Source organism: Crocuta crocuta, unplaced genomic scaffold (assembly GCF_008692635.1).
Source record: "Crocuta crocuta isolate KB4526 unplaced genomic scaffold, BGI_CrCroc_1.0 scaffold3, whole genome shotgun sequence".
NCBI classification, from domain to species: Eukaryota; Metazoa; Chordata; class Mammalia; order Carnivora; family Hyaenidae; genus Crocuta; species Crocuta crocuta.
Window position 1 is genome coordinate 1942461 of NW_027529934.1, and position 27824 is coordinate 1970284.

A 27824-nucleotide genomic window follows, 5' to 3' on the forward strand; every position below is an offset into this window, starting at 1 on the left:
TGCTCAGCCAGGGGGAGATACTGATAAAGGCAACTGAAGCTTTTGGGGCTCCCCTCCCCCTCCAAGCACCCATAGGCTTCCATGACCTGGCGGATGTCGTAGGGCGTGGAGGACAAGGCGGGGACAGTAGCCACCAGCCCGTCCAGCTCGGGGTCACCCCGCGGAGAAGCCGGGTCCGGGCCCCCAGCGCCCGGCTCCGAGCCATGGGGCCCGATGGAGACAACAGACGCCCTGTTGGAAGTGTGCCTGGGCACCCTGGCTCTGTTCCTCTTGGCCGCAGGGGCGGGGCCTGGGAGCCCCGCTTCTTGCTCTTTCTGGATACTCTTTCTCCATTTAACCCGGCGGTTCTTAAACCAGACCTGCACCACCGGGTATTGTAAATGAATTTTCGATGCCACCAACTCCTGGGTGACATAATCTGGAAAGTGGGTCAGACTAAACAGCGCCTCCCACTCTGCCTTCTGATTGGAGGTGAATGAGGTCCGTTCTCAGCTTCTCCTCTTTGGTTTGGCTGCCGGCTGGTCCGCCTTTTCTGCTTGGCTAACCAGGAGTTGTCTTTTAGGTGTGCTGTTCTCAAACATTCCCTGGTGAAAACTATTCCCGTCGTAGCAGGTAGATAGGGCATTCACCGGAGGAGGCCAGAGGGCTGTTGGGGTGTTTGTAGCTTGGATTTTCGGAGGCGAGAAAATTTCTTTGATATAAGTGTTTCTAAAATATGGTACATCCATTTTAAGGTCTTCTAGACTGTTAAGAAGGAAAATAGCTTGACTGGATTATCCAGATAGACTCCTCTGCTCCTGCTCTCCAAATTGCCTGTAATGAGAACTTTTAAGATCTACTCTTGATGGGGGGCAAGATGGCGGAGTAGCAGGGAGTTCCGTACTTCCCACCTGCATCTCTCAAAGAAGAGCTGAAGCCAAAGGATTCTGAACTGCAAAAGTCCGGGAGGAAATGAGATGGAATCCACTAAGAAGACAACCTCATAGGTGTGTGATTGCAAACTGGGGAAGATAAAAACAGGCCGGGACAAGGAGGCACAGAGGGGAGGGAGCCCCCTCTGCAGAGAGACAAAGAGAAGAGAAAGAGTGCCTGGGGAAGTGTAGAGCTGTACCTGGAGAAGAGAAAAACCTCAGCCAGGGACAGAGAGGGATCCTATCATTCCATATCTAACCGCAGTGCTTTCTGAGAGGGATCCCATTTCTAACTGCAGAGCTTTCTTTGGGCTGGGTGCCCTGGTCCCAGAAATTTCCTCCCTGATAGACGGTATGCAAGGGATGCAATAGGCATCAGAAGGAACCGGTCCCCTGCTCTGTCTCCTGCTTGGAAGTGCCCTGGGTCCCAGAAGTTCCCTCTGGGATAGACCAAATGCATGGGACGACTTGGCATTAGGAGGAACTGGTCTCCTGATCAATCCCCTGCACGGATCTCTGCTAGGAAGTGCCTGGCTTGTGGCATTACATTTCAGGCAGTATCATTAATGCTCACAGAGTAAGAGCCTGAAATGCGTCTGGGTGTGGGACACAGAACATGGCCCACCTTGGCTGCACCCACAGCATGGTGAGATCGGACCCAAAGGAGTGTTTTAGAACACCTGATTCGAGAAGGATTGGGAGTCACCATTTTTCTCCCCAAAACCACCAAGGCAGGGCCTCAGGGAGCAGCCCTCAGGACCCACAGTGGAGGCAAGACCTGCCTACACCAAACCACGCCCAGCGGCGCTGGGTAGCTGCTTTGTTACCTGAGCTGGATAAATGCCACAAAACAGACCCTCTCCCAAGATCACCACTGGTGCATTGCTGTGATTAACTCAAGATCAATTTTTTTTAATGTTTTATTTATTTCTGAGAGAGAGAGAGACAGCGTGAGCAGGAGAGGGTCAGAGAGAGAGGGAGTTACAGAATCCAAAACAGGCTCCAGGCTCCGAGCTGTCAGCACAGAGCCCGATGCGGGGCTCGAACCCACAAACCGTGAGATCGTGACCTGAGCCGAAGTCGGATGCTCAACCAACTGAGCCACCCAGGCGCCCCTAACTCAAGATCAATTTTTACTATTCAGATATATTCTCCTGTATCACACTCTTATCTCTCCCCTCCTCTGGACTGGTTATTCTGGTTATAGGTTTGCTTAAAGAAGCATATTTAACCCACTCTCTTGATGCATTGTTCTTTTTTTTTTTTAATGTTTTTATTTATTTCTGAGAGAAGAGACAGCGCGAGTAGGGGAGGGTCAAAGAGAGGGAGATACAGAATCTGAAGCAGGCTCCAGACTCTGAGTTGTCAGCACAGAGCCCGACACAGGGCTCGAACCCACGAACCGTGAGATCATGACCTGAGCCAAAGTCGGACGCTTAACCGACTGAGCCACCCAGGCGCTCCTCTTGATGCAGGTTCTACACCTCCTTCATTACCTTCCTTTCTCTCTGAAATAATCAGACTATACAGTTTCTCTGGGTAACATTATCTTCGGGGGTTTTTCTCCTCACCCTCTGCTATATTCTCCTTTTTCTCTCTCTGAATTAAGCCTTTTTGTCTCTACCTGGTCAATGTTCAATTTCTCTTTCTCCCCATCCTTGTCATTTCTCTCTTTGTATATACTCTTCCATCAGCACTGTCTCCACCCTGCTCTTTATTTGTAGCTGGGATTTCTGGTTTTATGCTCTTAGACAGTCCTTTGTCTTCTGTTGTTTTTGTTTTGTGTTTTTTTTTTTCAGCTTGCTTGCTTGTTTCATTTGTCTGTGCGTTTGCATTCTTTTGTCCCCTGTTTGTTTGTCTGTCTGTTTTCCTTTCCAGGGCAACCTCAAGAAACAAACCAAAGTACACATGGTGGGGAGTCCCAAACATCACTACAAGTAGGGAAATAAAGTAACCAAAGTCACAACAGGAGAGACCAAGGGACACCATTAAAAGAACACTTCCTGAATGGACAGGCCCTGTACAGTCAATGAGTCTTCCTTAATATAGCAGTACTCACAGGTGCAGAGTGCATAACAAGCTTTTAAAACTTACAAGAGAGAAAGCTAGCCAATATGCCGAAATGGAAGAACTCCCTTCAAAAGAAATTCCAGAAAGAAGTGACAGCTAAAGAATTGGTCAAAACAGATATAAGCAACAAAACTGACCAAGAATTTAGAATAATAGTCATAAAATTAATCGCTGAGCTTGAAAAGGACATAGAAGACACCAGAGATGCTATTGCTACAAAGATTATGGCAGAAAAAGAGAATTAATAAAGATCAGGGCAGGAATAAAAAATATAGAATCCAGAAAAACAGTTGAACAGATCAATGAAATCAAGAGTTGGTATTTTTAAAAAAAGAACAAAATTGATGAACCTCTAGCCAGGCTTCTCAAAAAGAAAAGAGAGAGCACCCAAATAGACAAAATCACGAATGGAAATGGATTTATTACAAATAATCCCTCAGAAATACAAGCAATTATCAGGGAATATTATGAAAAATTATATGGCAACAAACTGGACAACCTAGAAGAAATGGACAAATTCCTAAACACATACATACTAACAAAATTCAAACAGGAAGAGATAAAAAATCTGAACAGACCCATAACTAGTGAAGAAATTGAATCAGTTATCAATAGTATCCTAAAAAACAAGAGTCCTGGGCCACATGGCTTCCCTAGGGAATTCTATCATACATTTAAATCAGAGTTAATACCCATTCTTCTCAAGCAATTCCAAAAAACAGATATGAAAGGAAAACTTCCAGATTCATTCTATGAAGCCAGTATCACTTTGATTCCCAAACCAGACAGAGAGCCAGCAAAAAAAATGAACTACAGGCCAATATCCCTGATGAATATGGATGCAAAAATCCTCAGCAAGACACTAGCAAATCAAATTCAAGAGCATATGAAAAGAATTATCCACCATGATCAAATGGGATTCATTCCTGTGTTTCAGGGCCGTTTTAATATTCACAAATCAATCAATGTGATACATCACATCAACAAAAGAAAAGATAAAAACCATATGATCCAGTCAATAGATACAGAAATAGCATTTGACAAAATACAGCATCCTTTCTTAAAAAATCCTTGAGAAAGTCAGGATAGAAGGAATTTAACTAAACATCATAAAAGCCATTTATGAAAAGCTCACATCTAATACCATCCTCAATGGGGAAAAATTGAGAGCTTTCCCCCTGAGATCAGGAACACGACAGGGTTATCCACCCTCACCACTGTTGTTTAACATAGTGCTGGAGGTCCTAGCATCAATAATCAGACTACAAAAGGAAATAAAAGGCATCAGAATTGGCAAAGAAGAAGTCAAACTTCCACTTTTCACAGATGACATGATACTCTACATGGAAAACCCGACAGACTCCACCTGAACTGAACTGATCCATGAATTCAGCAAAGTTGCAGGGTACAAAATCAATTTACAGAAATCGGTTGCATTTTTATACATCAATAATAAAGCAACAGAAAGAGAAATCAAGAAACTGATTCCATTCACAATTGCACCAAAAACCATAAAATACCTAGGAATAAATCTAACCAAAGTTGTAAAAGATATGTATGATGAAAACTACAGAAAACTTATGGAGGAAATTTAAAAAGACACAAAGAAATAGAAAAACATTCCATGCTCATGGATTGGAAAAATAAATATTGCCAAAATGTCAATACTACCCAAAGCAATCTACACATTCAATGCAATCCCAAACAAAATTGCACCAGCATTATTCTCAAAACTTGAACAATCCTAAAATTTGTATGGAAACACAAAAGACCCCGAATAACCAAAGTAATTTTGAAGAAGAAAACCAAAAGGGGAGGCATCACCATCCCAGACTTTAGCCTCTACTACAAAGCTGTCGTCATCAAGACAGTATGGTATTGGCACAAAAACAGAGTCATAGACTAATAGAATAGAATAGAGAGCCCAGAATTGGACCCACAAATGTATGGCTAATTAATCTTTGACAGAGCAGAAAAGAGTATCCAACGGAAAAAAGACAGCCTCTTTAACAGATGGTGTTGGGAGAACTGGACAGCGGCATGCAAAAGAATGAAACTAGATCACTTTCTTACACTATAAACAAAAATAAACTCAAAATGGATGAAGGACCTGAATGTAAGACAGGAAACATTCAAAACCCTAGAGGAGAAAGCAGGAAACAACCTCCTTACCTCAGCTGCAACAATTTCTTACTCGACACATCCCCAAAGGCAAGGGAATCAAGAACAAAAATGAACAATTGGGACCTCATCAAGATAAAAAGCTTCTGCACGGCAAAGGAAACAATCCATAAAACTAATAGGCAACCGACAGAATGGGAAAAGATAGTTGAAAATGACATATTGGATAAAGGACTAGTATCCAAAATCGATAAGGAACTCACCAAACTCCACACCCAAAAAAACAAATANCTAAGAACAAACTAAGGGTCGGTGCAGGTAGGGGAGAGGGGAAAATGGGTGATGGGCATGGAGGGCATTTGTTGGGATGAGCACTGGGTGTTATATGGAAACCAACTTGGCAATAAACTATAAAAAAATAAAACAAAATAAAAGAATATTAGAATATTAGAAACCAAGTACAACTGAAGAAAAAGTAAAATCTTTCACCAAATTTTCAAAAAAAAATCTACGCTTAGCAACTTTCATATATAGTATTATTAACTACAGTCACCATGCTGTACATTGCATCCCCATGACTTATTTATTTTGTAACTGGAATTTGGTACCTTTTGTATCTTTTTGACCTCCTTCATCCACTTCACCTGTCCCCAACTCTCACCTCTGACAACCACCAATCTCTTCTCTGTATCTGTGAGCTTGGTTTTTTATTTGGCTTTGGAATTCTTTTAGGTTCCACATATAACTGAGATCTTGTGGTATTTGTATTTCTCTGTCTGACTTTTTTCACTTAGCATAATAATGCCCTCAAGGTCCAGTTATGTTGTCACAAATGGCAGACTTCATTCTTTTTTATGGCTGAATAAATTGTGTGTGTGTGTGTGTGTGTGTGTGTATACACCACATTTTCTTTTTTTGTACAGTATTTTCAGTTTTATTATAAATTGTACACACAATAAAAATTGTTGTGATGCATTTCTTGGTTTTCCTGGCACTCAGCACTTGCATTTTGAGCAGCTTTCTCTGTTTTTACCATCAACAAATTCCTTATATTATTTCAGGCAGTCCTTCTTTGTCCTGCCAGGCTCTGCTTCTGCTATTTTTCCCCATCTCTCAGGTATATTTAATGGGTTTTCAAAGCTTGTTCCTAAAGCTTCTGTTCTGTTGTCCAAGGGGTAAAATCTGTGCATGGACTTCAAATCGTTCTGAAGGTCTTGTTTGGGGCGCTATTCCATGCTCTTTTTAAAAATTTATCAAAGTCCTTTTTGTTTATGTCATCTTTTTTATGAGGATCAAGTGTTTGAAAGCTCTTTGCTCTACCAATATCGTCTTTGGCAGTTCTCTTGACTCCAGAAGAAGAAGGTATGTTCGTGTAATTAGCAATAACTTCTCATCCTCAATTTGTTCCAGCAGGAAAGAGGTTCAATTAAGTAGTAATTGCAGATCATCGTCTGCCTAATTTTTACTGCCATTTCCACTTTGTCAGTTGATTTGTCTGCATTCTTAGATGCTATCACATGAGAGCTTCAGATTCCTCTTTCTCTTTTCTAATGTGCTCATTTATTTCTTCTCTTTTTTTCAGAGCAGACTTTCCTACTTCCTTTGTAGGTGATGTGAGTGTTCCAAACACAGTAAGCTGGCCAGTTCAAGTCAATCACAGTATTTTTCCACTTCTTCTATCATTTTAACCTGCTCTGCCTCATCGTGGAGCCTACTTAAGATTCTCTCTCTCCTTCTGCTCCTCTCCCCTGATCGTGCTCTCTCTCTCTCTCAAAAAAAAAAAGTGATTCCAGGTCTTACGTGTTTCAACGTTTTTGCCTTTCCTTTTTAATGGCTTTTTTCTGGATAATTTTTCCTTTTTAGCCAAGAATGCTTATTGTCTAACCTCCTCCTCCTCTTTCTGTTTCACTAAGCAAGAAGCTTCTAGTTCAGCTTGTCTTTTTCTTTAGCTTCTTGCTCCTTCCATTTTGCTTCTGCTTTGGCTCTTATTTCTGCTTCTTTCATGGCTTTATATTCTTCTTTAAATTTCTTTTTTTTTTTACAAATAGTTTATTGTCAAGTTGGTTTCCATATAACACCCAGTGCTCATCCCCACAAGTGCCCTCCTCCATGCCCATCTCCCCCCTCCCCTGCCACACCCATCAGTCCTCAGTTTGTTCTCAGCATCTTTAAATTTCTTAATCCTTGGCCACAGCTATATGCATTGTCAACTAATATTCTTACTCTGTTCATTTCTTTTTTCCTTAATGCCCTGTTGCTCTCTTCTGCTTTTCAATCCATCTCCTCTCATCACAACATTCCACTCTTTATTTTTCCTCTTCATCTAAATAAGAAAAATCTCTCTAAGAATCAAAACTGTACCAAAAAGAATAAAGTGCATCAATATCTTCAAATGATAAATTCATAACACCAAGGTTAGGGACATTTTTCCTTTTATTCTACCGTCTGGAATTCCTTTGAAACACTGGGAAAAATACTTCAAAGAAAGTGTCCTTTACTTCACTTTTAGAAGGGATTGAGTTATCAAAAGTAGGATCTACACTGTTGAATGCTTGTCTTTCCACCAGATCAGATAACATTTCATAAGCCTTAGTTATGCAAGTGAAGGAGTTGTTATCTCCTTCTTTATTGGTTCACCAGCTGCTTTCCATTTGTCTGCGTGTAAAACCATTGCTTGATCTTCCAGGCTTTGGGATTAAGTGTTTTTGACATGACAAACTCTTCTAACTGCAATTCTTCCTCTTCTGATTCCTCTGATAACTCTTTCTTATCCTCCAGCTCCTGAAAAGAGGCAGAAGCATTTCTGTTTCTCCTCTTAACAAAAGCGTCAAACCACCTGACAGGGTGTTGAAGCAGAGGTCAGACTGTGGGTGGAGCCCTGACCAGCCGCAGTGCTCAGCAGGAGGGCCCCAGGCTACCAAACATTTTCTTTATCCATTCATCCATAGATGGACACTGAGGTTGCTTCCATGCCCTAATTATTGTAAATAATGCTGCCAAGAGCTTGGGGGTGAATATATCTTTTCAAGTCAGTGTTCTCATTTTCTTCAAATACCCAGAAATGGAATTTCTGGATTATATAGTAGTTTTATTTTTAACTTTTTAATGAAACTTCATATTGTTTTCCAGAGTGGCTGCACCAATTTGCATTTCCACCAACAGTGAGAATATGGAGAGAGATTTCCCTATTCTCCATATTCTCACTAACACTTATTATTTCCTGTCTCTTTGATACTAGCCATTCTAACAGTTGTGAGGTGATAGCTCATTGTGGTTTTTATTTGCACTTCCCTAATGGTTACTGATGTTGAGCAACAAGTCTGGGTACATTATATATTGGCCATCTGTATGTCTTCTTTGGAAAAATGTATATTCAGATCTCCTCTCCCCATCTTTTTAAAATCAAATTGTTTTTTGCTATTGATTTTTATGCATCCTTTATTTTGGATATTAGCTGCTCAGTATGTTTCCTTTTAATTTTGTTAATGGTTTCCTTTGCTGTGCCTGTATTCTTTTGATATGGGCCTTCATTCTGGGAACCACTTACTCTCTGGCCCAATAGGATGTCCCAAAAGTTTTGACTGAGCCCTGGAATCAGTCATCTCCAAAAGCCCTGATACTTTTTAGTAGAAAATGACATTTAGAAACCTGATGAAAAGTGAGCTCATTGGTACTGAGGTGGAGAGGGGGTGCTACTGCAAGGCCATCATGCATACACATGCACATCTATACCCATTCTTTTATTTCTTTTATTAGTTTAAAGTATTATATTTACTGAAATCATGAGTTCACACCAATACAGCCAATTCCAACTTAACACCACCATGTTCATTCCAGTTTTCTCCCTTTCCACTACGTAGTGAAAATCCTGACTCCCATTTTTCTTGATATCTTTATCTTTTGGATTAATCTCCCGGTTTGTAATCCATCTTCCATTATCGCTGCCATGTGTCCCCTACATAGACGATGTCTTTATTCTGCTCAGGCTCTGAAACTTTATGGCCAGGCTGCACTCCACACAGGCATCCTTATACCCAGCTTGGGTGCTGACACTGCTCTGGGTGCTCCACCATGTGAATGCCTTCCTTATACAGCTTAGCTCTAACACCCCAACTTGCACTGCCTGCAATGAACACTGCCACTTCCTCCCACTGGGGCCCTGACCTCACACCAGGCTAAGCCCGGTAAGATGCTCTAAATTGGTTCGGAGGGCTCAGATGCCTCCCATCACACCACCCACCTCAAGATGCCCACCTTAGTCTGACTTTAATATCTTTTTTCGGAAGGAGAAAGGTAGCCAATTGATACATTATCAAATGCTATTTTATTTTTAATATAATTTATTGTTAAGTTGGTTTCCATACACAAATGCTATTTTAAAACATGGGAATCATTATGGAGGAAAAGAAATCACCAGACATTTTCATTTAAAACTACTAGAAGGTAAACTATTAAAAAAAAAAAAATAAAAAAAAAATAAAACTACTAGAAGGGATCCCTGAGTGGCTCAGTTGGCTAAACATCTGTCTCTTGATTTTGCCACAGGTCAAGATCTCACAGTTTGTGAGTTTGAGCACTGCATCAAACTCCAGGCTCCGTGTTGACAGTGTAGAGCCTGCTTGGGATTCTCTCTCGTTCCCTCTCTCTCTACGGTGCTCACTCTCTCTCTTTCTTTCTCTCTTGCAAAATAAATAAATAAACTTAAAAAAAACTGCTAGAAAAAGATTTTCAGCAAATTATTGTTTTTTAAAATGAATTCTAACCATGAAGGAAATGTTTATTTCCCATGAAGTTCTTACATCAACCAATAAAAATGTATTCATCATACACTACTTGGTGAAATTTCCCTTAACATATACGTGGTCCAGTGCAAGAGGACAAATGTAGACTTGCAAATCAGCAGAAAAAATACTTGAAAGTTCTAAGTTATATTAATAAACTTTCAAATAAAATATGTTTTATCTTTGTACCTTGACAAATTATCTTTCATAACAAATATTTTTAAATGTATGAAATTATGTTTTTTTATATGATCAAAAGCTAAATATCAGAGACTACTGACTTTAATTATTACTGTGTGTCTGAGGTGTTCTGTTGATGAGTCAGTAATAACTGACGAGTAACAAAACAAAGGCACACAGAATTCATTAATTACATTTATTCCATGAAATTTACTTTGCTAGTTTTCATCCTAGCAAAACCACGAATTATGTGGTCATAATCAAGATTTTTCATTTAATTTGTTTCTACTGTGAGTCATTCCAAATTAGATAGCCTTTCTTGAACTGGAGAAGTTCCTATATGTTTTTGTTTGTTTGTTTGTTACCAATTTGAATTTGGAGAAACTTCGCTGAAACCACAGCAACTAAAGTAAAATCTCTACAGCATTCCTTAGATTCAGAAACAAATCATGAATTTTTGTATCATGCTACATATGAAAAATTATTGTAATTGCTAATATTACAAAAAATTTCACTGTGTACATCATTATCATTTAATAATATTTATCATCTCTTAAATCAGCATCTATATCTGAGATTTTATATAAAGAATTGATTACAGGGGTGCCTGGGTGGCTTAGTTAAGTGTCCAACTTCAGCTCAGGGCATGATCGCATGGCTTGTGAGTTTGAGCCCTGTGTAGGGCCCTGTGCTGACAGCTGAGAGCCTGGAGCCTGCTTCGGATTCTGTTCTCCCTCTCTCTCTGTCCCTCCCCCACTCACACTCTGTCTCTCTCTGTCTTTCAAAAATGAATAAATATTAAAAAAATTAAGAATCAAGTATAACACATGTTATATCTAGACCTAGTACATATCAGTTGAAGAGTAATATGAATCATCTAGTATTACACAATATTTCCCCGATGTCATGTTCAACTGTGGCAAGCAAGTAAGAAAATGGATGCTAGGTACTATTGGAATATGACAATTCATTGTGTGAAAATGTACTCATATAATCTGAGAGGAAGAAATTGGCCGGTTAATTAATTAGCTTTTTCTCTTGCCTAAGTCCTTCCCTCAGAAATGTTTGTTTCTAATGTTTGCAGTGGCACAAACTACAATCTTCACCACTCAGCCACAGTCACTTTTTATCTTGAGGACATGGAGTAAGGAATGAAGAGATGAATGCTGTTAGTCTCAAGAGGGGCTATTTAGGATTACAGGTCATGCTGTGCAACAGCTGAGCTCATCTCACGAGTGACACACAGTCCACACATTTGTTATTTGTGTGTGTGTGTGTGTGTGTGTCTGTATGTGTGTGATAAATGGAGCCCTCTGAGGCATCGGGCCCAAGGCAAAGGCCCCTTTGCTGGATTCTAAGGACAGTAATGCTATGCGGCCTACAGGGTGCTACGTACTGTATAAAATAACACATGAAGTCATAAGACATGACTTATTTTTTCGTAAGTTTGAAATCTAAGTGGGGAGCTGCCAGGGGAGGGGGAGGAGTATTAGGACCTATAAAGTAAATAAACCCAATAAGGCTGAAAGGTGCCCAAATGTCCAGAAATGTGAGGCACTTTGTACATATTACCCCCTGAATCCCCATAAGTCCCAGACTGTCCCGGGGGCAGGGACTGTCTCAATAGCCATGGAGCCATGCAGAGCACCTGGTACAAAATCAATGTACAATAAATGTTGAGAAGGAAAGAAAGGAGCAAATGGCCTCTGAATTGATAAACTCAAGCTTCTGATGCTTTAAAAATAAGTTCTCCTGACCCTCAATGTGTCCCCCACTTCTTTCTTTCTCCCACCAGCCCTCTTAATTCTTCTTTAGCCCCTCAAAGCATACCCTTAGAAGTAAATCTTATCCACTTTCTTAGGTTTAAGATTCCAATGCATATTTGATATAGTCCCTCCCATTTGACTTTCTTTTAATTAATATTTACCATGGAAGTATTATACGTATACACATGTAACAATTTATCTGACCTTAGGGAATTTTTTTTTTTCCTATGCATCCTATGTGATTTCATTTCTGTTGATGAGGTTTTTGACAAGGAAGTGAGGGACAGTAATCTTTAATATCATTAGAGATGGTTTTTACAACAAAGTAACATTCTTGAGATGATTTTCCAGACCCATTAAAAACGGGAAGTCTTAATCATGCCCAGTTACAAAAAGAAAAGAAATAACTAATATAGAATGAACCCAAATTGTTCTTCATCTGTTGTGGAACAAGGCTATACAAGCACAATCACTCACACACTCACTCACAGCCATGCTCTAATTCACTCTCTTAAATGCCTGATATCTGATCCTATCTTGGTTAGTTCTGCTTGTTTTAATTATGATCAAAAGCTGGAAGTTGAGAAATAATCCAGATATTTGTCAAGCACCCACAAAGTTCCTCGTACCATATGAGGTCCTCAGAACATAGAGTACAGAAGAGACAGTCCTATTCTTAAGGAGTTTATAATCTAAGAGGAAAGGAAATAAGAACATATAATTATAGTAACTACAAAATGAATAGGCCAAAAAGCTGCATTTCCAAGTTAGAGAATGGGCTGAATAAAGTCAAGTCTTACCTAAATGCTGTTTTTCACAAATGCATACACAAAAGGAAAGAAAGAAGCCAATTGAGAGCATGATACATTTGACTTAACTTTTCAAAATTAAGGTAAAATTTCCTTACAGTGAAATGCATAGATCTTAAGTATGCAGTTCAATGGGTTTTAACAAATGTACATACTTTTGTAACAAAATAGCAATTATGACACAGAGTATTTCCATCACCCCAGATAGTTCATTAATATCCATAGCCCCTCTTTCATTCCTCATTTGAGTAATTTGTGTTTTCTTTCCTTTATTCTTGGTCAGCCAATTTTATTACGTCTTTCAAAAAACCAACTTTTAACTATGTATTATTCCCCTTTGTTTGTATATTTTTTATATTATTGATTTCTGCTTTTTATTTTTTCCTTGTACTTTTTAAACTTTACCTCCTCTTTTTCCAGCTTCTTAAGGTAGAAACTGAGGACATTGATTTGAGAATTTGCCATTTTCTGACATACGCATAAATAAATAAATAAATAAATAAATAAATAAAAAGGGCACCTGGGTGGCTTAAGTCAGTTAAGCTTCTGACATCGGCTCGGGTCATGATCTTCTGGTTTGTGGGCCCATATTGGGCTCTGTGCTGACAGCTCAGAGCCTGGAGCCTGCTTCGGATTCTGTGTCTTCCTCTCTCTCTGCCCCTTCCCTGCTCATGCTCTGTCTCTCTCTCTCTCTCAAAAATAAATAAACATTTTTAAAAATTTAAATAAATAAAACAGGAGCGGCTGCGTGGCTCAGTCCATTGAGTGTCTGACTTTGGCTCTGGTCATGATCTCACATTTTGTGGGTTTGAGCCCCATGTAGGGCTCTGTGCTGACAGCTCAGAGCCTGGAGCCTGCTTTGGATTCTGTGCCTCCCTCTTTCTGTCCCTCCCCCACTCACACTGTGCCTGTCTCTCAAAAATGAATAAAGGTTAAAAAAATTTTTTTAATAAATAACACGTTTCCCCATAACTTTTGAAGTATTTGTTATTATTGTTCAGTTTGAAATATTTTCTACTTTTCTCTTTGATGTTTCCTGACATACGTCTTATAAAGAAATGAGTTGTTTAATTTCCAAATATTTAGAGTTTCTTTAAGTGTTTTATTTGTAATTAATTTCTAATTTAATTTCATGATATTGTGAGAATATACTCTATAAGATTTCAACTTTTTGAAATTTATAGAGAATTATTTTATGAGCCAGCATATGGTCTAACTTGGCAACCATTCCATACTCATTTTGAAAAAAATTCATATTCTGTAGTTGCTGGGTGAAATACGCTATAAATTTCAATTAAGTCAAATTGGTTGACCTGTCTTCCATATCCCTATTGATTTTTGTGCATTTGTTTTATCCACTTGTTACATTAATTGCTGAGAGAGGAATGTTAAAACCTGTGCATTTGTCTATTTCTCCCTTTGGTTCTGTCTGTTTTGCTTCACGTATTTGGAAGTTGTATTATTAGGTTTATAGATACTTAGGATTTTTATATTTTCTTGATGAATCAATACTTTCATCATTATAAAATGTTCCTCTTTAGGGGCACCTGGGTGGCTCAGTTGGTTAAGTGTCTGACTTCAGCTCAGGTCATGATCTTGCAGTCTGTCCAGCCCCACAGCTCAGAGCCTGCAGCCTGCTTCAGATTCTGTGTCTCCGACTCTCTCTGACCTGTGCCTGCTTATGCTCTGTCTCTCTCTCTCTCTCTCTCTCAAAAATAAATAAACATTAAAAAAAAAATGTTCCGGGGCATCTGGGTGGCTCAGCCGGTTAAGCATCTGACTTCGGCTCAGGTCATGATCTCGCGGTTCGTGGGGTCAAGCCCAGCATTGGGCTCTGTGCTGACAGCCAGCTCAGAGCCTGGAGCCTGTTTCGGATTCTGTATCTCCCTCTCTCTCTGACCCTCCCCTGCTCATGCTGTTTCTCTCTCAGAAATAAATAAAAACATTAAAAAAATGTTCCTCTTTATCTCTGGTGATGTGCCTTGAAGTCTACTTTGCATGATGTTAATATAATCACAACTGCTTTCTTATGCTTATTGCCTGCAGGATCTCCTTTTTTTCTCATTCGTCTACTTTGAACTTATCAGTGTGTTTATGTTTAAAGTGCATTCGGGGCGCCTGGGTGGCTTAGTCGGTTAAGCGTCCGACTTTCGCTTAGGTCATGATCTCGCGGTTCGTGGGTTCGGGCCCCGTGTCGGGCTCTGTGCTGACTGCCAGCTCGGAGCCTGGAGCCTGTTTCAGTCTGTGACTCCCTCTCTCTCTGACCCTCCCCTGCTCACGCTGTCTCTCTCTCTCTCTCTCCTAGAAATAAATAAAACATTTAAGAATAAATAAATAAATAAAGTGCATTCAACTGTGCACAGTTGTCTCTCTCTCTCTTTAATCCATTCTGACCATCTTATTCATTTAATTGCAGTATTTAGTCCATTTACAGTGAACATATTTATTGATATCTTTGGGACTGGGTTTATAATCTTGCTTTTAGTTTTCTATATGTCCAATGTATTCTCTCCTTCCTTTCCTTTTTCTTTTGGCCTAAGCAAATATTTTTAATATTACGTTTCAGTTCTAATTTTTTTTTAGCAACACATCTTTGCATTATTTTTAGTGGTTGCTCTAGGGATTACAATATGTAATTTTAACTTATTACAGTTTAATTAGGGTTAATATTTTACACATACAATTAAAAGAGTATACTGTACAATTCCATTCCTAGCCCTCCATATTTTGTGCCTTTTTTGTGTGATATATATCATTGTTACATATGTTTTTAAATCCCACTATAAAGTGTCACTATTTTTGCTTTAAATAGTATGTTTTTAAAAGTTAATCAGTCTAGGGGCGCCTGGGTGGCTTAGTCGGTTAAGCGTCCGACTTTCGCTTAGGTCATGATCTCGCGGTTCGTGGGTTCGAGCCCCGCGTCGGGCTCTGTGCTGACTGCCAGCTCAGAGCCTGGAGCCTGTTTCAGAGTCTGTGACTCCCTCTCTCTCTGACCCTCCCTGCTCATGCTGTCTCTCTCTCTCTCTCCTAGAAAAAAAAAAAAAAAGTTAATCAGTCTAATGTTTATAACTGGAATCACAGAATGAAAGAAGAGAGTGAATGGAGCAAAAAATACTTTTCCAAACTTTGTGAAAAACATGCACTTAGGCATATATTTATCCAACAAGTTTAGTCAACCCCAAGTTGACAAAGACAAAGTACACACATGTGCTCGTGCATACACACACACACACACACACACACTTACACCCTAGGCTGGAGAAAAATAGATGCATTACATGCAGAAGAATAATGATAAGAATGAGCTAAATGGAATTAGAAATAATGGAGGCCAGAATACAATGAACACCTCTTAAAGTGCGGGACAGAAACAAGAAAAAGCTTTTAGCACATAATTCTAAATGCAACAAAAATATCTTTCAAAAGTAACCGTGAAGGTTTAGTTTCCCATATTTATAGGGTGATGTATTCAAGTAAATCCTTCCATAGATACTGATTATGAAATCTGGACAAAATGTTTTTAAAAAACAACTATTTAAAGGCATTCAAAAGAAACCACGGAAAAGTTTCCACTTGAAAAACCCATGACTGAAATAGGTAAGAATTGTGTTTGGGAATTGGGTTTTTGTCTTAAGGTATTCTTCCAAACCCTGTATATCCAGAAGCATAAAACTAAAGCCTTATTCATTCAGTGTAACAGAGGACAGGGTTCAAGCCTGAAAGAGCAGCTAGAAATTTAGAAATGTAATCTTAAAAGGGCAAACATGTCAAAACCTGAGTACTAATCTGCCCATAAGCTGACCACTAGTGTATGATTGCATAGGACATATCAATGGGACAATAACAGTGTTAATCCAGTCAAATTAACTGCTTATTAAAATAAAAAAACAACAATCCTGGACTCCTAGGTGGCTCAGTCAGATGAGTGTCTAACTCTTGATTTTGGCCCAGGTCATGATCCTAGTGTTGTGGGATTGAGCCCCACATCAGGCTCCATGCTGGACATTACAATTCTCTCTCTCTCCCTCTGCACTTGTTCCCTGCTCAGGCTTATTCTCTCTCTCTCTCTCTCTTTCTCTAAAATAAAATAATAATAATAATTAATAGTAATTATTGCAGAAAATATGAAGTTAGGAACGTGATTTGCCTAAGCAAAAAACCCAACAATCCTTAGAAGAATATAAGAATATTCTTATTCTTGTTGATACAATGTATTATCTATGATATTCGGTTTTCAATAAAAAATTACTGGCTATACCAAAAAAACAAAAAAACAGGAAAGCATGACACATTCAGGGAGAAAGGAAATCAACAGATAGTGATTCTGAGTGGGCCCAATGTTGTATATAGAAGTCAAAGATTTCAAAGCAGCTATTATAAAGAAGTAAAATGTGTTCAAAGAACTAAAGGAAACAGTGGTCTCAATTCTCATACAGATAAAGAATCTCAATAGACGTGTGGAAATTATTTTTTAAAAAAGAACAAATACAAATTCTAGAGGAAAAAGCAGAATAATAGAAATGGAAAGTTCATTACATGAACTCAACTTCATATTTGAAATGTCAGAAGACAGAATCAGTAAACTTTAAAGAGATCAAAAAATTATTCAATATGAAGAATAATGAGAAAAAAGATTGAAGCATTTTCAAAAACCTGTATGACAATGTAAATGGAGTCCCAAAATAAGAGAAGAGAGTGTGAGACAGGAAAAATATTTGATGAGTGTTGGCTGAAAATTTCCCAAATTTGGTAGAAAATATTAGTTTCCATATCCAATAAGCTCAACAAATCCCCACATAGGATAAATACAATGAAAACCACAACTAGTTAGCACATCAGGGTCAAACAACTAAAAACCAATAACACTATATGTTAGTTATACTGGAATTTAAAAAATAAATAAATTTGAAAACTGCTGAAAACCAAAAGTAATGACAATTCTTAAAAACATATATTTTTCTGGTGTTCTTATTGTCGATAATAGGAGAAGAAATCCAAGACCAACTACTCCAGTAATGGTTGGAAAGAAGTCCTATACATTTCTCTTATGTCTGGTTCCCCTAAGACCAGATGATTAACTTGTACCCATTCTACTTGAATTTCCGTTATGCTCTACATGTCCTGTTACTTATTTTTAGGATTACTCTGTACATCCTATGACTACTTACTCCTTTGAACTATTTCTATTAGTCAGCTCAGGCTGGTACAATAAAATACCATAAACTAGGTGGCTTAAACAACAGCCTATTATTTCTGACAGTTCTGGAGGCTGGGAAGTCCAAAATCAGGTGCTAGCAGATTCAGTTCTCGGTAAGAGCTTTCTTCCTGGCTTATGGATGTCTGTCTTCTTGCTGTGTCCTCACATGATGGAGAGAAAGAGAACTCCAGGGTCTCTTCTTCTTATAAACACACTAATCCCATCATGAGGGTCCTTTCTCACACCTCATCTAAACCTAATTGCCTTCCAAAGACCACACCTATAAATACCACAAAACTGGGTATTCTGGAGGGACACAACATTCAATCCATAACACGATCATTTGTCCTCTTAAAGCAATCAAAACACTTAATTGCTCTGCTGCTTTTTTTTTTTTCCTATGTTTATATTTTGAGAGAGACAGAGAGAGAAAGACAGAGTGTGAGCAGGGGAGGAGCAGAGAGAGAGAGGGAGACACAGAATGTGAAGCAGGCTCCAGGCTCTGAGCTGTCAGCACAGAGCCTGATGAAGGGCTCAAACTCATGAACTGCGAGATCATGACCCGAGCTGAAGTCAGATGCTCAACTGACTAAGCCACGCAGGTGCCCCTGTGCTACTTTTAGTAAAGTTTTGGTTAAGCCTGTAGCATTTAAAAAATAAACTCTTTGGACTTCTCTTAAAGCAAACTACTAAACTTGATCTGTTTCTTTGTTTATTTGAAAAAGAAGATGCATTTGAAGACTTGAATTTAGGAAGAGTGGTGGGGGGAAGGCTGTCATCTAACCCAGGACTTTTAGACAGCTGTCAAACATTCCAGAATGGTTCTTTAACCATTTAAATGACCCTTAATTTTCTTTATTTTATCACTTTGTTGGTCACTATCTTGGGAGTTGGAATAAGAATATGGTTTAACATATTGTTAAAATGATCATGGAAAGAGAGGGAAAGCTTTCATCTAAAACATTCTGTTTCCCTGTGCCCCCTGCCTTCCAACCCTCAGATGATAAGCAGTATTAACAGCTCTCAAGAATCATTAACATGGCACTTCCCAATCTTCTCTTCCTCTATTTAGAAGAAAAAATTCTTCTCTTATCAAGGACCAAAATTAATATTAAAAAATGTATTTAACTGGACTCATTCTTTCATTTCCAAGACTGATTTAACAGTGGTAGCGTAGGCTGACACTGGAATGAAATTGAAACAATCTAAACCTAAAAACAAACTGTATCCATATAATAAATTTTAGTATGTTTTAACTGTACTTCAAGTAAATTTTAAGGTTTTTGAAATCACTTTACAAAAAAAAAATGAAAGCACTTTACTTAAATCAAATTGAAGGGAATGTGTAGCTGTTTTATAAAACTATTGAGCAAATTTGGTCCACAAAAATATTCTTCAGAACAACCTAAAGTAAAGTAATAGCCATTTGGTTAAGTTCTACCCTTTGAGAAGGGAAGGCAGTGTTTTTAACCTTGAGCATTATATGGAATAGCTTTAGGAGAACTGAAAGTTGTTCTTTTTTTTTTTTTTTAAGACATCACCACCTTTAATATAGTGATGAATGGCATCCTGTGAGTGAAGAATAATAGATGGAAAAACTGAAGGAGAGAAAGGGCTATGTTGGAACTCCTTAGGGCTAGCCACAGCATGATGGCATTCCCCCAGACCAGAGTCAGCACATTTCAACAGAACCAAATTCTAAATCTGAATTTGGTGGCTTGTGTTTTCACTTACAGTTCTAATCACATTTTTATTTGTTCTGCATTTTCTTCTTGGCAATCCTAATTATTGACACAAGGGACAAATTGGTCAAATTTGTGGCTAGAATCAGGATACTTGTACCTGACAGGAATTTGTGCCTATCTTTTATAGTTTGGAGTATAAGACTCTATCCAAAATCAGGCAAGTGAGAAATTCAAGATGCAACGGGTAGAGATGGAATTTTCCAGCTCTTGAGATGGGCAAGAGAACAAGAAATACCTATTTTTATACATTTAGTTTAGGTTTATTTCTTTTTCTCAGCACATTTTACACACATGAAATATGAGAGGAAATTTACTCTACCTTGGCTCTGTAAACTCCAAATTACTTTGGCTGTAATGCAGAGAAATTTTGAAAACAGGTCCAGATTGTTAATTGCCTGTCAATTTGATTTTGTTCACCACATTGAAACAAACTTGACAAGCTTGTCTTAGAACCTGTAGTTTCCTCAATTTGCCTCTACTCCCTCTCTCAAGGAGAGGAAGTTTGCATATCCAAACATTCCAAATCTTTTCTACCTCCCCTAACCCCCAAATTCTGGACATTAGTTTGTTTTTTCTGTTTTCTTAGCCAGAGTGCAGAGAATAGGCTTATCTCCTCTTGTTCAAATGGGCCTGATCTCTTCCCACTTGGGAGTAAAAGAGTCTCAAACCTGGTTGTTAAGTACAAAGCATAAAAGGAACCAAATTGTGTTAAAAAATTAAACCTCAGGAAATTATTCAATACCCTTTCTAGGGCATGTACCTCTAGGTTCACTGAGCCAGTACCTGCATTTCTGAGGGAAAACTTGCATTTGTAGGTTAAGGATGGGTGTTTCTACGATATGGAGGCTTGTCAACCCTGTTAGAAAACCCTCTGCATAGAGGTCAGCCTAATCAAGAATTTCTCTGAACTATTAAATTTGCTTAAAAAGTAAATCAGTCTACTCAGCAAGTATATACATGAATCATAGGAATCAGCTTCATGCATCTCATGGCTCCTTATATCTGAGTATACACAGTCAAGACACATGGCAAGTGTTGTTTGTACAAGTGACATGGGATCAATATAAAGAACCACTCTGGATGGTCAGGACAGCTGAAAGACCCATGGACAATCACATAATTGAGTTCTTTTCATTTTCATCATCTGTGTGGAAGAGGGGATGCTAGACGAAGTCTACAACGTTGGCTTTCTCCAAGGGTTTCCAAATGTGAGTGATCATAAAAATTGTCTGCAAGCTTTGTAAAAATACTTTTTAAGCCTCACCTCATACCTCATAGACCTGAGTCAGCAGTAGGTCTTTGAAATTTATATAATTTGAAAAGCTCCCTGGTTGATTAGGGATCAGCTAGTTTTTTGAGAACCACTGCTTTAATTTCTTTTTTTACATGGTATAAATTAATTATTAAATTAGGATGATAATATAACAAATTACAACTGAATATCTACTTGTCTGAACTCAGTGGTTTTGCATAATAACCAAAATAATGTTGGCAAAGCCAGAAAATTTCTACTTAAGATATTTAAGGATTCATGGCTGTCCATAAAGCTAGCCTGACTCTGCAGCACTTTCTCTACTTAACTGCTCTTCTCTCTCCCTACCATCCCTTTCAGTTGAAGAAATTACTTTATTCTCCAATAAAATATGTGTATTGTTTATGTTGATTATACAAAGCAGTATATGCATGGCAAAAAATTTAAACACATAAAGTAAAAAGAACAAAAAGTAAACATGATTTCAAACTCTACCATGTTCAGATAACCCCTATTAATTTTGGGTCTATCCTTTCATAAAACTCTTTGTGTACACATAGAAATACACAACTCTAAATATATATTTATATAACTGTTGTAGATTAGATTATTGATCAGAAATATTAACTCTCTCTCCTAACAAGTCCATGAGTAGAGCATACTTCCCAGTCACTGGACTTTATCATTCCCTTCGGCCAATCAATGACAATGTACCAGTTTCAAGCCCAGGCTTACACATGCATCTCATATCTCTTCTTGACCTCTTGAAATTCTGTTATTCCATAAGACCCTACCCCAGCCCTCCCACTGACCCTACTTTGTGCAAAACCTTCTCTGCTGGTCCAGTTAAGCCACAGCTGTAGTAGATAAGTAAATGCTCACCATCAGTGAAAGGTTGCAACTCTTTTTACACTATATATAGGCAATGAAAGAAAAAAAAATTTAAGTTTAGAGAGAGCATGTGAACAAGGGAGAGAGGCAGAGGGAGAAAGGGAGAATCCAAAGCAGGCTCCATGCTCAGCGTGGACCNGCTCAATCTCACAATCCTGGCACCATGATCTGAGCCAAAATCAAGAATCAGACATTCAATTAACTAAGCCACCCAGGTGCCTCCCCCCTCCAAAAATCTTAAAATAATAAATTTTATAGTATTATCCATCCATGCATGAACACCATATTTTTTAAATTTTGTTGTTGATTTTTATTTGCTTGTTTGCTTACTATATCTCTGCTACTCTCCTTACCATCCCTCTCCTCCAACCCCCATGTATGCAATAATACCAATCTATATTGTATCTTTCTATACCTTTTTCCATTTTTATATAATTATATACAAATATATAAACATATACACGAAGGAGAATTGTCATTGTTTTACAAAAATAGGATAATATCACAACTATGATCTATCATGAAGGATACTAAGTACAAGCACATATGTATGTCCTCATTAAATAAAAAAGTCATCAGGGTGGGCCCTAATCTAGTATGCCTTGTATCCATATAAGAAGAGAAAATTTGGATACAAATACACAGAGGGAAAACTATGGGAAGACACAGGTGGAAGACAGCCTTCACAAGCCCAAGTGAGAGGCCCAGAAAAAAACAAAACAAAAAAAAACAGCCCTCTACAACTGTGAGAAAATAAATTCCAGTTATTTAATTCACCTGGTACTTTGTTCTGGCAGCCTTAGCAAACTAATACGATAGGAGAAATCCATTAAAAGACAGAGGAAAAAGGGCACTTATACATTGCTGTAGGAAATGTGAATTCTAACAGGCTTTTTAGAAAACAACTTAGCTATTAAACATTTGTTTCTGGTTCTTTTGCCACTAAAACAATACAATTAAAAATATATACATGCATTTATCCTCACCAAATAAGCCTTTATTTTTATGGACAAATTCCCAAGAGTGGAAATGCTGGCACCAGATCATAAAAAAGAAGCTTTTCTTGTGGGTTCCCCAGAGTCCTATTCTTCCTGCCAATGACTCTTTAAAATTGCTGCTCTCAAAATATTTCCCAAAACTTAAGCAAGTTAAGTATGAAAATTACTTCAGAAAATCACTGTCAACAAAATAAAAGGTAGCACAACTCTGAAACAAGGCAGTTTGTATTCATTTCCTATTGCTACATAACAGATTACCACAAATTCAGTGGCTTAAAGCTGTACGTATTTACTATTTCACAGTTTCTGTGGGTCAGAAGACTAAGGATGGCTTAGCTGAATCGTCTGCGAGGCTGAAACAAGGTGTTAGCTGGGCTGCATTCTCATGTACAGGCTCAACTGGGGGAAAAGCTGCTTTTAAACTGATTTGGGCTGTTGGCAGAATTAATTTCTTTGCGGTTTTAAGACCAGCTTCTTACGGGCTGGAGGCTAGAGACCACCTGTAGGGCTTTGTCATGTAGGTTTCCCCAACAATACCATTTCCTTCATCAAGCTAGCAAACAGCTTGTAAAGTGAGTCTGCTAGTAAAACAGAGTCTTACACAATATACTCACAGGAGTGGCATTAGGCGCCTTTGTCATATTCTATTGGTTAGGAGCAAGTCACAAGATCGGTCTACATTCAAGGGCAGGGAATTACACAAAGATGCAAACACCAATTGACAGAAATCATAGGAGCCACCTTACAATCTGTCTGCCACATAGATTTGAAAACTTCCTTGTTTGTAAGTGAAGACATACACTCCCTTTCTTGGTACTTTACTAATCAAACTTACCTGAAATCGGTGTGCCTGATTTCCCAAAACAAGTCAGTAGAGATATCTGGTATTACTTGCTCCTTTCCTGAACTTTCTATGACTTGATGTTCTGTTCACTAGCTTTGTTATGACTAAATTCAAATCAGAGAACATTTGTTGAATATCTTCTAAGTAATCATCTTTTCAGAGGTTGTGAGAGGTCTGACCACTTCCATTTATTGAGACTACTATTAAAATACAAATTTGAACAAATTTCTAATAAGGGTTACAACATTGTTACATATTTAAAGGGAACTTCAGAACTAAAAAACACAATATCTGAAGTAAAAAATTCCCTGGATAGATTTAATTGCAAAACATAGTTGGAAGCAGAGTCAGTTATTTTCAAGTTAGATCAATAGAAATCTGAAAAAAAAAAAAAAGAAAATTTTTGAAAAAACTAACAGAGCCTTAGGAATCTGAAAGATAAATTATTAAAAGGGCTGACATACAGGCAACTGGGATCCCAAAAATAGAGAAGAGAGAGAATAGAGTAGAAAAAAATATATGAGGAATTCATGGCAACAAAACTTCCCACATTTGGTTAAAAAAATAATATATATATATGTAATCCATTTCCATGAGTGTAGACTCATGTGACTTACTTCTGGTAAAGAAAATAGAAAAAATTGATGGGATGTGACTTGCTTTTGGTGAAGAAAATAGAGAAAATTGATAGGATGTAATTTCCATGATTAGATGACAAAAATTGTGACTTTTCTCTTGGTAGTATGCACTCTCTCTCTCTCCCCACTCAACCACTCCCCCCTTCTCCATTCTACTTGCTACTTTAACTAAACAGGCTACCATGCTGTGAGATGCTCTATGGAGAGGACTACATGGCAAGGAACTGAGGGAAACCTCTGGCCAGTAGCTCATGAGAAACCAAGACATCTAGCCAACAGCCCATAGGGAACTGAATGTTGGCAACAATCACAAACATGAGGTATGTGTGCATTCTTCACAGTCAAGCCTGAGAAAACTGCAATTAGCCATGAGAGACCAATACCAGCGAACCCAGGAAGCTGTGCCTAGATTCTGAATTCCTGACCCACAGAAACAGTAAGATAATAAATGTGTATTGTTTTAACTGCTAAGTTTTAGAATAATTTGTTACATAGTGATAGATAACCAAATACCATTGAACCAAAAATAAAGAGAAAATTGTGAAAGCAGATATAAGAAATATTACATACAAGCAGGAAAATTATTCAATGACTTTGGACTTTTCATCCAAAGCTATGGGGACCAGAAAACCGTGAACAATATTTTTCAAGTCCTTAAAGAATAAAACTATTAATTCAGCATGCTGTATCTAGCAGATATATCCTATGAGAATGAAAGAAAACTAAAAATGTTTTTAAAAAATTTAATGTTTATTTATTTTTGAGAAAGAGAGAGACAGAGTGTGAGCGAGGAAGGGGCAGAATGAGAATGAAACACAGAATCCAAAGCAGGCTCCAGGCTTTGAGCTGTCAGCACAGAGCTTGATGAGGAGCTCAAACTTACGAACCATGAGATCATGACCTGAATTGAAGTCAGATGCCCAACCAACTGAGCTATTCAGGTGCTCCATAAAAAAGGTTTTTAAATAAAAGTAAACTAGGAGATTTCATTACTACCAGAATGTACTATAAGAAATGCTAAAGGGAATTCCTCAGACTAAACAGAAATGACATAAAAGAGAAGCTCAAATCTTCAGGAATGAATTAGAGCCATCAATTAAGAATGGTAAATATTGAATTGCTATACATGACTGCTTCTCCTATTTTATTTCAAATAAACATAATTGTTTAAAGAAAAAAATTATAGAATTATTTTTGAAGATTATAATGATGTAGATATAATACATATGATAACTAGACCAAAAGAATGGCAGATGGAGGGTTAAATGGACCTATACAAATGAAGATCTACACATTATTAGACATGAAACTTTAAATCCAAATATACTGAAAAGTTAATGATGTATATTGTAACTTCTGGAATAAATAACTAGAAATCAGTGCTAAAAAATCTAATAAATAAAAATAAAATTCCAAAGGAGGTAGAAGGTGAGGAAACAGCAAAACAAAACAAAAAACAAAGGAGACAAAAAAAAATTATGAAAAAACCAGACTTAAATCAAACCACATCTCTCATTACATTAAATGTTAAGGGACTAAACATTCCAAAAAAGGGAGATAGGGAATATCAGAATAGATAATCTGGGGCAGGAAAGCAGGACTCAACTCAGAAACATATTTAAAATAATGTTCCTGGGGCGCCTGGGTGGCTTAGTCGGTTAAGTGTCCGACTTTCGCTTAGGTCATGGTCTCGCGGTTCGTGGGTTCGAGCCCCGCATCCGGCTCTGTGCTGACTGCCGGCTTAGAGCCTGGAGCCTGCTTCAGTCTGTGACTCCCTCTCTCTCTGACCCTCCCCTGCTCATGCTGTCTCTCTCTCTCTCTCCTAGAAATAAATAAAACATAAAAAAATAAAAATAAAATAAAATAATGTTCCTTACCTTTTATCCAGCATTTCTAGGTGCTTTTGGCAGAAAGGCTTTTAGGCCTATAATTTTTCTGAACAAGAAATCTTGATGTCCTCCTTCACTGTGAGTTTACTAGAAAGGGGAAGTAGAATGACAACAGCTTATATGCACCAAATAATTCTATGCCTGGTTGATGGACAGCCTTCAACAATAAGAGGAACTTTAGAAGAAAATGATGTCCTGGGCATCTAGACCAGTTGATGACTTCCAAAAAGGGACATTTTGTGTGCTTTGTGCATGTGGTCTTTAGATTTAAATTCTTTTTCCTCCTGTTTCTCATTTGACAAATTTTTTGGAACATCTTTCTGCCAGGCACTATGCTATAAATTGAAAATACAGAAAGGAACAAAACAGACATAGTCCCTGTCCTTAAGAAGCAGCCTAATTGTGTAAATAAATGTTTAATAACACTTATGAGAAGTGTTAAGTAAAAATTGAGTCAGACATGAGAGTCAGACTACAGATTACTTCAGCAGAGATCCTAAGCCTCACCCATTGGGAACATTCAATTATCCTGGAGAACCAAAAAGAAAGCTTAACTGTGTGGTAACAAACTTCATTCCCCATGCTTTCATCAGGTTTCTGCATTGCGCTAAAATTTTTACTAGACATTTCTGTGTTTTAGTAATCAGTAACTACTTACCACCCTGTTCCTATCTGAACGGGGTTTGCTATAGCATACATTCCTTACCTGGAATTCAGGAACTGTGGGCTGATTGATATGAATGTTGGCCATCCTCTATAAACTTTTAGTGTGCCATAAACCTATGGCATGTCTTACGGAAGAAATAAAATGGCACATGTGGATCAGTCAGGGTCAAGTTCACAAAAGAAAAGCTATGTACATTATTTCAACAGAGAGAATCTAATCTAACTAAACAATTGTCAGTCATGTGTAAGGAACTGAAAAGGCAAACGTGGAAGCTAAGGCATCACAAAGAAAGTAACTTCAGGTAGCAAGTACCAGTCTTAGGGCTGAAGGAAAACAGAAAATGAAGACACTGGTATTATTAAAATGTAGAGGCTTAGAAGAAGAGCCCCATGGCTCTTACTTAATCCTTTGAGGACGAACACTGGTCAGGTGGTGTTATTTCTCTGGATTTACAGTAACAGTGGTAGTGACATTGTGGGGAAAAACTGCAAACAGAAACCAAACAGTACAATCATTTGTCATTGTCAATGTAAAGAATCACTATCGTCAAAGCCTAACGGGGCTAGCTGGCAAAGCAAAAACTGTGGTTTGCAGACTCCAGCAGCACAAAGCAGAGAATAAAATGGCCAACTAGTTAATAACAGTCACACTGTGATGGAGCCAATCAAAACTGTAGAACTAAAGTTGGTGATAATTTGAGAAGCTGAGAGAGACTGATCAGCTTATTGAAAGGGAAAAATGGGCAGGATGAAGTTAGCTGACTTTATAGAGGGAGTAGCCTTTCTTTCCCACTAGTTACCACTTGGGAACCAGGAGCAGGAGATGCTAAGAATGAGTTAAAAATACTAATAGGCCATCCCTTATTCATATTAGAGTCTTTTTTAAAAATTAGGCTCACCTCAAATAGGCCATAATACTTACCTCCCATCCCCAATTTCCCTAACAACATTGTCTAAACTTTGTCCTCATAGACTTCACCCTATTTACCTGGTACTTAGACTCCCAGGAACTTTAACTCTGGAACATCTGTGAGCCTAATAAAAAACTAAAGCAAATGCAGTAAAA

General features: G+C 38.1%; 1 pseudogene; it reads right to left on the bottom strand.

Annotated features, from left to right (window-relative positions):
• Window positions 1-488: 488 nt before the first annotated feature.
• On the bottom strand, window positions 489-26843 carry LOC144230943 (dnaJ homolog subfamily C member 2-like; annotated as a pseudogene).
• Between the last annotated feature and the right edge of the window lie 981 nt (window positions 26844-27824).